Source organism: Neomonachus schauinslandi, chromosome 8, assembly GCF_002201575.2.
Source record: "Neomonachus schauinslandi chromosome 8, ASM220157v2, whole genome shotgun sequence".
In the NCBI taxonomy this organism is placed as follows: domain Eukaryota; kingdom Metazoa; phylum Chordata; class Mammalia; order Carnivora; family Phocidae; genus Neomonachus; species Neomonachus schauinslandi.
Genome location: NC_058410.1, coordinates 97,771,996 through 97,784,782, shown reverse-complemented (window position 1 = coordinate 97,784,782; position 12,787 = coordinate 97,771,996). Strand labels below are relative to the sequence as shown.

The window sequence follows — 12,787 nt, the reverse complement described above, 5'->3', positions numbered from 1 at the left end:
TACTAGACGCTCTTATAAATGTACCTCAGATCCACAGTAAATATTTAGAAGTTCTGTAAGAAAGAAAACTCAAATTTTCACAGAGGTTCATATCTGCTCACAAAAACGGCAGATGGAGGTAACAACTTCTGTAAATATAAAAGTAATTTATTTCTTCTGCCAAAGACTGAAGCAGAAGTACCCCGAACACTACCGCCTGGGGACATACACCACCCTGCCACACTCCCAGAGAAGTAAATGAATAATTATCGAATTTGGTATCATGAGAACTATTCTTTGGGGAAAGAGAAATTCATAACAATTACTCTGTAGTAGCATTTGCTATGCCAAGACAAGAGGAGAACAGGTACTCTGGGGTTCAGCATAACAGATACAATAAAGACCTGAATGGCCAATTCTCCAGCATGGCTTTAATTAGGTCTTTTTTTTTTTTTAAGATTTTATTTATTTACTTGACAGAGAGAGACACAGCAAGAGAGGGAACACAAGCAGGGGGAGTGGGAGAGGGAGAAGCAGGCTTCCCGCCAAGCAGGGAGCCCGGTGCGGGGTTCGATCCCAGGACCCTGAGATGATCATGACCCGAGCCGGAGGCTGACGCTTAATGGCTGAGCCACCCAGGCGTCCTAATTAGGTCTTTTTAGTATGGGCTTATAAAGATTGTCCTGACAGGGTGAAATTGTTGACAATGGGGACAGGAAAGGGCAACTTCATAGAGATGGAAACTGTAACCAGCATGTGCTAGCAGGAGGGTGCTAACGTAGTAGAAGGATTATACTTAGAAATTGCAGGTGTTTCAAGAAAATGGTTATTCTCCTAACGAGAGAAAGCATGACAGTACCAGCACTAAAAACATTTTTTAAAAAGAAATGATTTCCTAAATCCCTGTCAGCAAAGACATCAAACAAAAGTACAAATGTCTAATTTAAGAAAGATGGTTACACATCACTGTACTTCAAACACAAATGGCAGGGGCCTGGGGAGGAGGAAGGGTGGGAATTTAGTCTTTCTGAACCACACAAATCTAAAAGGAAATACACACGAGTCAAAAAAAAAAAAAAATTCCCATTGAGGAAATATGCCAGCAGGAGCCCAGTGGGAACCAAACAGTTTGCTAATGATAACATTTATGGGTTCAAAGGGGGATCATCGGGGATATGTGTGGGTGAGTGGGGGGGAGATTCTATTACAAATACTCAAAATTAGGTCAGGTTACCTTCCTAAACAATTTACTTTGCTAGGCCAGAACACGTCCAGCAGTTAAACTTAACCCCTTAAGGAGAAAATTGTAACTTCCATCACTGATTTTGACATTGCTTTTCTAAGACCTAAATGCTTTCAACTTCCACTCTCTACCCCTAGTCAAACAGAAACAAGGGATTTGCTTTTGGCAAAAGTGAAAATAAAAAATTTTAGTTCTTGGAAGTCGCCTTAATCTTTTAAAGAAAAAAAGACCAATACCCAGAGTTGATTTTCTCTTGGTTGGTGGCAAGTTAGGATAGGAAGCCATGGCAGCCAGGTTCTATACAAGGGTGAGGCCCCCCTACTTAAACAACTATGCCTTCCCATCTTCTCAAATTACTTCAGTTGTAATAAAGAATTATGTATGTGCTTTACTATAATCCTGTATCATGAGGCATCACTGATTTTCCTATCTGTTACGCAAGCTGGGTAAGTCAGCTGATGGATAGAGCCCAGAAGCCTTGGTTCTTACTTCTGGCTCCAGCTGCATGAGCTTTATCAATACTGGATTTTCCTACTCTCACCAATGATACTTCATTAAAAGTTGAGAAGCATCCCGATTTCAGTAATATTAATATGTGAAGTGCCTGCAGTGATTTTAAGAGGTCACGGATTATAACCTGCATCTCTACCAAGATATGTTAAAATATGAACAACTCTGAAAATGGATAAAATGGGGAAACACGTAGTTGTAGAAGGGCAACAAAAAGAAAGTGGCCAACAGAGGTGTGTGTGTGTGTGTATGTGTGTGTGTGCGCGCGCACGCGAAGCAGCTTGTCCAGATATGTATCTGGGCCGTTTGCATATTCCACCTGATTGCAAAGCTTCCTTTTTCTTCCTCTATAACACCACGTTTCTTTGACCACTCAGTCTTATGAGTGCTCTTCGTCTTGTTGGCCCTCAAATCCATTGGTCTCCAGGTCTCATAGATCTTATCCTAGAAATAATCTAATACAATTAATTAGCTCTCTCCAGCCTGTGCTCATGGCTGTAGCGCCACCTGGGGCATTCTCACTGCCCTGGCCACCTCTAACAGCCTCCCAAACCATCTCCACAGTCCATCTGTCCAAGCCAATCCATCCTACACATTCTGGTAAGAGTCATACTCCTGGAGCACTGCATTCATAATGTACTCCTAGTTCAAAAGCTTCAGTGCTACTCTGTAACCTCAGGACAGAGGGCAGGCTAGGGGCTCAAGATGACCTGGACTCGAATGTTCTGTGACCCTGGCCAAGTGTCTAAACTTCGCTAAGCCTCCAATTCTTCATCTGTAAAGTGGGAAGGCTCACGGTACCAATTAATAGCAATTGGAATAGCAATTGGGTTTGACACATAATAAGAGCTCAGTAATAAACAGCCACTATTATCATCAAGAACTTGCCTTTCTAACCTTTTCTTCCACTTCTGTACTATCAGCTTCAGCCAACTGGGCTACTTGCTTTTTGCCCAGTGATTCCACAGATGTTTGCTCTCCAAACTCCTTCTCTCCTGGAATGCCTGTCCTATCTCTTCAAATCAGTAAGATTCCTCTATGACATTTAAGGCTACATTCAAATGTAGACTCAATTCTACCTACTTTACTTTAATCCAATCATCTCTCTAGTACTGACATCTTGGAGGCCCTTACAGTTCACAATGTGGCTGACTTACCCCATGTTCACACTGGCCCTCACTGAAGGTATGGTAGCAGCCCAATAGGTGAGGTGAGATTTAAATCCACTTCCTCAGTTCTGGGATGGGTCTCCCAGGTTATCAGATTTCCACTGTTTTAGTTATTACTTCAAGTAACCAGGTTTAAGTTAATCACCTCAAAGCCAAGGACCCTCTTTGAAAGGTGGTGGGAAGTGAAGTGCCTACATGAGAGTATGTTAATGGGGGTCCAGATCGTTGCTGGCAGTCATCTTGCAAAACCAGCCTATGGACTATGGATAGAAAGTTTTGCCCTGAGGATTTTTCAAGTCAGGTAGTCATTTAAGCCCATTTGAGTCAGGTTTTCTGTTTCCTGTACTGAAAGCATCCTAACCAATCTTATAGTGGTAAGCACTGATATGTCTAACATAGATAGCTCTGCCACATAAAGCTTTCCCAGACATCCTCACGAAAGTCCTCCAGAAATCTGTGTTTGACCCCTTTTTAGTCCAAGGCATAGATTTAGTATGGGTATGAAAGAATTAACACATCAACTAATTCAGGCAGACGTTTGGAGTCAGAACTGTGTCATTCAACTTTGTATATAACCTCTCCTAACATACACAAAGTACACATAACTGATAAGTCAATGAATAAAAAAGGCATCTAGAAAAAAAGGGAAGGGAATAGATTTTAGGTAGATCTGAAAGATGACAAGCTGTTAGGTTGACTAGGTTAGATTTTTAAGTTAAAGTATAAGAGTTACATAGATGGCACACAGCCGACTGAACAAATCCTAGTGACTTCATAGGGATACCGGAATTTGTACCTGTGAAAACCTAAAGTTTTGAATATTTTCCCAGTTACTTGAGATTCTTGAGATTTATTCTTGGCTACATCCTCTAAATCTCACTGCCCCTTCCCCAGGAAGAAAAATAAGGAAGCATTTATTAAACCACTCTTTGGTGGACCCCAAGCCGAGCTTTCATTTGTAGCTCCTGAAATCTGTAAAAATTCTGCAACAGGAAACACCCATTTATACATAAGAAAATTGGGTTAAGGGAATGAGGACAGTATTTGAAGTCATAAGGCACTTTTCTTGAAAAATCTGTCACATTTTAATATGCTTTCTACTTTCACTTTTCAGCGAAGTTCCATATTCTGTAAAATTAGCCATCTGTAGCCATCAATAACATTTTCCTTTTTGTCTTCAGTTAGAAATGGAAGAGAAATGAAAATGCAAAAAGAGAAACGGTACAAGAAAAGCTCCCGGCAATGAGAAGTTATAATCTGGGGTAAGAACCTAAAAGGGCCATGAGCGACATTTCTCCTTCAATTGCGGAGCTTTCCGGGAGAATCCCAGGCAGCATCTGAGCTGACTACAAAAGTGATTCACTCGTGTCCTAACCGAAGATGTAAAGTTAGTGTTCGTCCACAGCCATCGAATGCAAAACCGGCTACGTCGGTATCTGCAGATTCTGCACCAAATGCTGTTGGCTGAGATGTGCAAGCAAAACAAGTGCAAACCAACAGGTTATCTACCAAGCAGTTAGGTGAACAAGTTACCAAATCTAACAAGCAACATTAGCTCTTCCGTACAACCCTAAAAAGCACTTCCTGCCACGGGTCCGTTATTTGATAATTAAGGTTGCTTCCTGGCCACAATCCCCCCGCCCACCGCTGGCACCTCTCGGTTCCCCAGCCCAGCTAATAAGTCAGGCACCGGATTCTTCCATACCGGATCCCCAGGTATGGAAGAATCGTATTCCCGGAGCACCAAAGTTGGCATAATGCATTCTACAAATTTGCAATCAAGAAACGGGGAGATGAGCTTAACTATAGTCGTGAGAAGGGGAAACCATCACCCTTAAAGTGCAAGAGCACGGAACGGTTGCAAGAGACGGTTTTAAAAGAACAACTCTTCCTCCAGGCACGACTCCCCCCGCCCCCACACCCGGACGCGGGGACAGACGCGGCAGAGAGGAGGGAATCTTACAAGCGTGTAACTGTAAAAGGGCACTTTTCCTTACAAGTCTTAACAGCCACAACCCTAGGGCTTCGCCGCCCCAGAGCCGCTCCCGCGCCGCGCGCCTCCCTCCCGGCCCGCCGCTCCCGCGCTGGGACTCCCCAAAGGGCCGCCCAGGTCGCCCTCGGGTCCCCTCCCCCCCCCCGCTTCCCTGCCGGCCTCATCCCTCTCCGAGTACCGCCGGGCTGCTGTTCTCTGGTTTTAATAAAACCCGAGTGGCCCTGACCTGGCGGGCTTCCCTCCGGCAGGCAGACGCGAGGAGAGGAAGGGGAAAAAGGAAAGGCCGAGAGTCCCCTCACCTCCGGCTCCTCGAGCTCCGCGCCGGGCGAGGGAGGGCGCGCCCTGGCTCTCGGTGCCGAACCGACCCGCGACCCGACAGAGGTTCTCCGAACTCAGTGAGGTTTCGTTCTGCCCCGAGAGCGCACTCGCTCTTCCGGAGGGCGCTTCCCTGGACTTCCCATCCGCGAGTTCATCCCGACAGGGAGGGCGGACTCGAGCTCTGAGAGCCATCCCTCCCGCCTGCGGTCTGGGCACAGCGTGGGTCCCCGAGGCGCCTGTCAGCGTGCAAACATGCCCGCCGGATGCTTCCCCTCGCCGAACAGGTGAGACTGCAGCACGGTGGGAACTCCCGAGGCGCCCAGCCTCACCCTGGCGGCGGGTACCGCGCTCCCGCGCCCGCCGTCGGTGCCCGGGGAGCCGGGCTGGGGCCCGCCGGAGCGGCCGGGCTTCTCCTCCACGCGGATCGAGCGCCGGGCCGCGCCGGCAGCCGTAACTCTGCCCTGGGTCCGGTCCTAACCGCGGTTCGCAGCCCTCGCGTCCGGGCCGCGCGCTCGCACGGGTGTCATGGCCGAGCGGCGGCCCCCGGCAGAAGTTTCCAGGAGCTGACGGCTTACCTCGTAGTCCGAGGGGCAGCAGCAGCTTTGAGAAGCAGCGCGGCGGCTGCAGGAGCGCCCGTGGCCAGCGGAGACGAGGAGGATGTTAGAGGGAGGCACCGGTAGCGAGGAACCGCCGCGATGGGAAGAGGAAGGCGCCGGGTATCTACAATCAGAACGTGGGCTGACCGTGACGTCACAATGGCGCGGCCAACCAATCGGGGCCCGAAGGCTGAATCAAGCGCTATGATGTCATGCGGCCCTGGAGCCAATAGCGAGACAATAGAACTTTCGTGATTGTAAATTCCAGAATCCGAAGCAGTGGGGAGCCAAAGCCCGGGTTGGTGCCCTCGGGTTCACGTGTCTCCGGGCAATTTTTTCCCCCCCTTTCTTCCTAATAAGCCTGCGTGGAGCGCAGAGCCTGCGCAATAGCAGCGGTGAAGTTCCTGATGCCCTGAACTCTGAATCTCTGAAAGCCAGGCTGGGCAAGGTTGTGTGGCCGCATGTGGACGACAAGAAGCCCACTTTCGGAGCCATCTCCTTTTTGATTCTGAAAGGGATCCAGTTTTCCTTGGTTTTAGCTGAAAGGGTTAAATACCTACGGAGACCACCGGAGCGAAGGTCTGCAGTTGAACCAGGCGACAGCGAAAAGCGCTCAAAATTGATGTTATAGCTTAGCTCCCTTGTGGTAGGTTTACTGTGATTTTTCTTGGGGATTCTTATTTTTCCTCAGAGGTCACTACCAACTTCATTTCTACTCTAGGAATTATTCCTGAGGCTTTTAGAAGGAGGAGAGGTGGTGAAGTAAGTGACGCCTTTTCAGCTAGACATTTGTAAGCGCTTAAGGCAGAGTGCTTTGTGCTCAAGGCACAAATGGATCCTCGCTGTTTTTCACTGGCGTTGAGTAACTTCAGGCCTTTGTCATCCTAGTATTCCACACTTCCCCTATATCAAACCCCAGAAATTAAGCCTTTCTCCTTGCGCCCTCTTACGACATGTCCATTGACGCAGCGTGGTCAACCATTTAATGTAAGCAAATTCTTCTACATAATCACAATTTAGTGTTTATCAGGTACCAGCTGTGGTCCCGGCACTGGGCCATTGCAGTGCGAACATAGGTGTACAAACTGTATACAGATTAGGTTATTTAAACATACACAAATAATTGAGACTTTTGATAGTCAATTGTCATTCAATTCCACAAACACTGAGTGGCTTCAGTTTGTCAAATAAGATGCTAGGTGTTAGGAATAAAAAAACTTGAAGGAACCGCTCTGCCTGTAAAGTGATACAGTCAGGAAACAACCACCATGCAGTGGTAAATGCTACAAGGGAAACCGAGATACACAGATTAACTAAGATTTCTGATAAGGGACATGTGAAAAGCATGTGCTAGAAGCATAGAAGAGTTTGGCAAAGATATTTTATTTATTTATTTTTTTAAAGATTTTATTTATTTGACAGTGAGAGATACAGCGAGAGAGGGAACACAAGCAGGGGGAGTGGGAGAGGGAGAAGCAGGCTTCCCGCTGAGCAGGGAGCCCGATGCGGGGCTCGATCCCAGGACCCTGGGATCATGACCTGAGCCGAAGGCAGACGCTTAACGACTGAGCCACCCAGGCGCCCCGGCAAAGATATTTTATTTATTCTTCACTCTTCTGCTAGCAACCCAAGGCCAGAGTTGGTTCAGCTCTCTGTTACCCTATCCAAGTTCTTTCCTAGTTTTAAAAGTTTCAAATTTAACTTGGTATTCCAAAAATCTCAAGTTTTACAATACACTCAATTGTTTTTATTGTGCTCACGTATCAGTAAAATGTTTTAAGCCTGTACTGCCAAAATATTTGTGTTTATTTTTAATTATGGACTTATATAACCGTCAAATCATACATTTAATATTTTTTCTTATGTTAAGGCAAAAGTAACTACCAAGTTCTAATATTTTATGCATGTTGTTTCCCGACTGTACCATCTGGCTCAAGCTTGTACCCCCACTTTAAAGACCACCGCTTCAGGTTTAAACTCCATTTGAAGGGGAAACATGTTGAATTTTGCTCACTGTTTATCCACAGATCTCAGTACAGTCCCTGATATATAATAAGAGCCTAGTAAATATGTTTTGAGTGAGTGAATGAGTGAATTCTTACTCACTATCACCATCATCCCTCTGGTGCTTCCATTTTCTGTTCTATATTTCCAACCCTCTGTCAGATAGTGTCCCAGGACTATTGATTCTTCTTAAACCCAAGGTAGTAAAGTCATGTTCTCTTTCTTCCTCCAGCTGGAGAATTAAGTTTCTGAATACATATATGATTTAGGGAGAATTCCCCCTCTCCCCCCAGCCTGCAGCTCATCTTACACCATACAGTGTAAACTACCATGACCACAGTATGAATTATTGTAGATTGCAGCACTATCACATTCATGGATAAAGCTTTAAGGAAAGCAATAGAACTGAAATGACTCCCTGACTTGAATGTGGGTTTTTTTTTCCAAAATAAATCAAAAGAATGCCTAAAATTCAATATCAGCGTTCAAGAAAAGTATTTTAGGGGCACCTGGGTGGCTCAGTTGGTTAAGCGACTGCCTTCGCTCAGGTCATGATCCTGGAGTCCCGGGATCGAGTCCCGCATCGGGCTCCCGGCTCGGCAGGGAGTCTGCTTCTCCCTCTGACTCTCCTCCCTCTCATGCTCTCTGTCTCTCATTCTCTCTCTCTCAAATAAATAAATAAAATCTTTAAAAAAAAAAAAAAGAAAAGAAAAGTATTTTAATTAGTGTCAGAATCAGATTCTTGGCCAACCAGGTTCTAGACACTGTGCTGGAGCCATCCCAGTCCTTATAACCTATCAAGAGTAAACCCAGGTAGGGTGCAGTAAAAAACCCTGTAACTCTTGCCTTTTTCTTTACAACAACCATACGATAGTCCCCAAGAAGTGATTGTTGAATTGTTTTCATTAAATAGTTAACTATTTTATTCCTTTTTGTCTTCCTCCTCCTACTTTTCTTTATTTTTAAATTCTGGTAGCATTTTTCCTTCTGCTCTTAGTTTTCATTGATGGTTTGAAATCTCCTCCAACCACACACTTCCAAGCATATTGGAAAGTTACTTCAGGGGCGCCTGGGTGACTCAGTCGTTAAGCATCTGCCTTTGGCTCAGGTCATGATCCCAGGGTCCTGGATCGAGCCCTGCATCGAGCCCCGCATCGAGCCCCACATCGGGCTCCCTGCTCCGCAGGAAGCCTGCCTCTCCCTCTCCCACTCCCACTCCCCCTGCTTGTGTTCCCTCTCTTGCAATATCAATATTGCTCTTGAGAAAGAAAGTATTTAACATCCTGGGAAATATGTTCCATTTTTATAGCATCTGTAGTTGAATTAAGAAATATAATTGAGGGGTGCCTGGCTGGCTCAGTCAGTAGAGCATGCGACTCTTGATCTCAGGGTTGTGAGTTTGAACCCCACGTTGGGTGTGGAGGTTACTTAAAAATATAATCTTAAAAAAAAAGAAATACAATTGAAAGTTTCATTAGAATACAATTCTTATTAATGAGACTTGTTTCATTTCAGGATGAAATACTTTATGTGCTTAGGAGGTATTTGTGTAACATAATGAAACCTGTCTTTTAAGACAAGGCATAAGTCTATGTTTGCCTCTGGACATTTGAAAGTTGACTAAAATATAGGACAAGCATAAGCTAGTTTATGCTAAGGATGTCACTATGAAGTCTCTGTTGGCTCCTACTCCCCCCCCCCTTCTCGATGATCTTACTTTTTTCTTATCTGCTAATTTGTATTTTCTGTTACCTTGTTGCCAGGGGTTCCCATTGGCCTGACTTGTCTTTGTTAGAGGCAGATAGATTAAAGGCAGTTTCCTTTCCTCCCCAGAACAAGGAATCTTTTCTACACTTCCATTGTTACTCTGCTGCTACTCCTCTTCATTGTACTGGGATTTATCTCTATTCTTGTCCTTGAGTGTTCATCCTGATGGGTGTGAACTACTTGAAGGCACTGCCCATGCCTGGTCTACCATGTTTTCCCAATGGCTGGTAGAACCTCTGGCAAATAGCAGATGCTCATAAATATCTGTTAAATGAATGAACAATTTGAACTATTTCTGGATTCTCTAGTTTTTCTTCTCCACTTCCTTTTATATACTTTTTAGTACTCTATCCAGGAGCAACTGGACAATGAAAGGGGTCTGTGTCCTCAATCCTCTCTATATACATTTACTTCCTAGGCATTATTATCATCCTCTTTCATGACTTTGGGTTCTATCTCTACTGACTCCCAAATGTATTTCTCCCAAATGTATATTCTCCTGAAGTCTAGACTTATATACGTAACTGCCTATTAATGACTTTTCTTAGATGTCTAAAAGGCATCTCAAACTGAAAATAATAAAAAATGAACTCTTGATTCTCCCTCAAATCCATAGTTTTCCCCAGCTTTGTAAATGACACTCTATTCATTCAGTTTCTCAAGCCAAACACCTTAGAGTTATGTTTAGCTTCTGTCTTCCTCTGACATCCTACATGCATGCATCAGGTAAATTCTGTCTACTCGATCTTCAAAATTTATCCAGAATCTTATTACTTTTCACCAAGTTTACCACAACCACTGGTTTAAGTTACCATAAACTGTTGCCCAGAATTTTCCAATAGCCTGGACCTCTACTGCTTTTGCCTCCTGCAGTCTATTTTCAACCCAGCAGCCTGAGTGATCCTCTTAAAACCAAAGCCAGATGGTGTCACTTGTGTACTTAAACCATCGATCAACCTCTCATCTCATTTAAGAGTAAAAATCAAGGGCGCCTGGGTGGCTCAGTCAGTTAAGCGACTGCCTTCGGCTCAGGTCATGATCCTGGAGTCCCGGGATCGAGTCCCACGTTGGGCTCCCTGCTCAGCAGGGAGTCTGCTTCTCTCTCTGCCCCTCCCCCTTCTCATGCTCTCTATCTCATTCTCTTTCTCAAATAAATAAATAAAATCTAAAAAAAAGAGTAAAAATCAAAACTCTTACAATAGCTTATAAGGTGCTTCATGACTTAGCACCTGTACCATTTCTCTGACCATCTAAAGCTACTTTGTCTTCTACCCGCAATCACCTCCTTTATCCTTACTCTTCCACCATGCCTAGTATAATCTCACCCCCAAATCTCCAAGACTTACACTCTTGCTCCATTCTGATCTCTCTAAATATCATCTTCCTAGAGAGTTCTCCTTAAACTCTCTAAATTTGCAACATCTCCCTCCCTGCCTCCCAAATTCTGGAAACTTTTTACACTGCTTAATTTTTCTCCTTAGCACTTATCACTGTCTGACATACTATATATTTACTTTTAATATTAAGATGGAATTCAAATCTCATTTCTCAACATCTTCAAATGCTTAGCTATGTTAAAGATAAGATTTTAAACCAGTACAGATTCTCAATGTGTCTTTTACTTTGCTGGTTATTTCATAACGTTCATAACTTGATTTTTTAAAATTCTTTAACACATGAAAGAGTTAAAGATTTCTAGGGAGTAGACAAAAGCAGACAATAACCAAACTTCTAGCCAAAAATCATGTGCAACTGGCCAAGAGCAGCCATGTGGTGTCTATTGTTGAGGAATATGTTCTGGTTAAGCAGTGTGTTCTGCAAGTGCTCCTTATGATTTTGGTACTGGTGATATACTACAGAATATGCTTTGCCCTTATTCTGTCATTCACAAAACAGGTTCTCCATATCAGAAGGTTATCATATCATATATGATTTAGTCATGCTAAAGATCATGTGATATTTTAGTTATATGTATTACAAAAGGCCTTGCTTTTGTGCACTTGCAATATCAGACATGCCCTTATATGGCAAAAACTGGTCATACAATTTCTTTTCACAATCTCAAGTTCACTGTTTGCCGGGAGTGAATGAATCATGAGACTCACCTGAAAATCTACAAGTGTGTGTGGCAGTTCAATTATTTTTGCAAACTATTTCTTGGCATCTGGCTGTGAAGCACATTTTTTTTTTTCAAATTTAAGTGTATTCCCTAAGGTTAGTTTCACTAAGTCAATTCTCTTTCAACTAAAGAGCATTACAAGATTGTCTTCTAATCGGAATGATTAAATGACACACTGCACTCTGTCAGATGTATCTCAATAAAATGAACTCAGGTATAAAATTTAAAAAGCTGTTAGATACCCTAGATGCATAAAACTGAGGCAATTTTAGGCTATTTAAGGTCTAGAAATAAAAGGTATAATAGTATGTCATTACTTTTGCATTTTGCTGATCAATAAGATTAACTTCTACATAGTCTTAAACTGTAGTCTTTTCTTGATTTTTTTGTCTCTACCCCTCCTACCCTTTTTGCTTCCTTAAATGTGACCTAGAACAGAATGTTTCTTTCCTATTCTCCCCATAATCGGAGCACTCTGTGCAGGTCTTTTTTTTTTTATTATCACTTATAATATTAATATTATAATTATTTGCTTGTATCTCTCTGCCCCAACTCAAGGCCAGAAAATGTGTCATGTATCATCTTTGTTCCTCTAGCTTTGTGCTATGCCAGATATTTAGTAGACATAAAAGTTTACTGAACTAGACTCTCAAAAGACCATTTACTTTCTTCATGATAAAGACAGCAAATAAGACATAAGAAGCTGTTTCACGGTATGCAAGGAAGACTTTTAGAGTCCCAAATTCATTTCATCAGCTTAATGTGCTCTGATAATATGACTGGAACTTCTTCTTTTTTTTTTTTTTAAAGATTTTATTTATTTGTCAGAGAGAGAGAGATCACAAGCAGGGGGAGCTGCAGGTAGAGAAAGAAGCAGGCTCCCAGCTGAGCAAGGGGCCCAATGCAGGACTCGATCCCAGGACCCTGGGATCATGACCTGAGTCAAAGGCAGACGCTTAACCTACTGAGCCACCCAGGTGTCCTGTGATTGGCAACTTCTGAAAGTGCTTCCAGTGATCTCTGGCACCTGATCTTCATGCCCAAGGGCTGGACCTAGTAACTTGCTCCTAACAGATGGAAAGAACATGG

The 12,787-nt window shown here is 43.7% G+C and overlaps 1 protein-coding gene across 1 annotated transcript in view; it reads right to left on the bottom strand.

The window, feature by feature from the left end:
• Window positions 1–5,938, bottom strand: part of ELOVL5 (ELOVL fatty acid elongase 5) — an 84,712-nt gene extending 78,774 nt beyond the window's left edge. The window contains exon 1 of the mRNA XM_044917729.1: window positions 5,788–5,938. The gene's annotated coding sequence lies outside the window, so the exon portion shown is untranslated. The remainder of the gene's footprint in view (window positions 1–5,787) is intronic.
• Window positions 5,939–12,787: the final 6,849 nt, after the last annotated feature.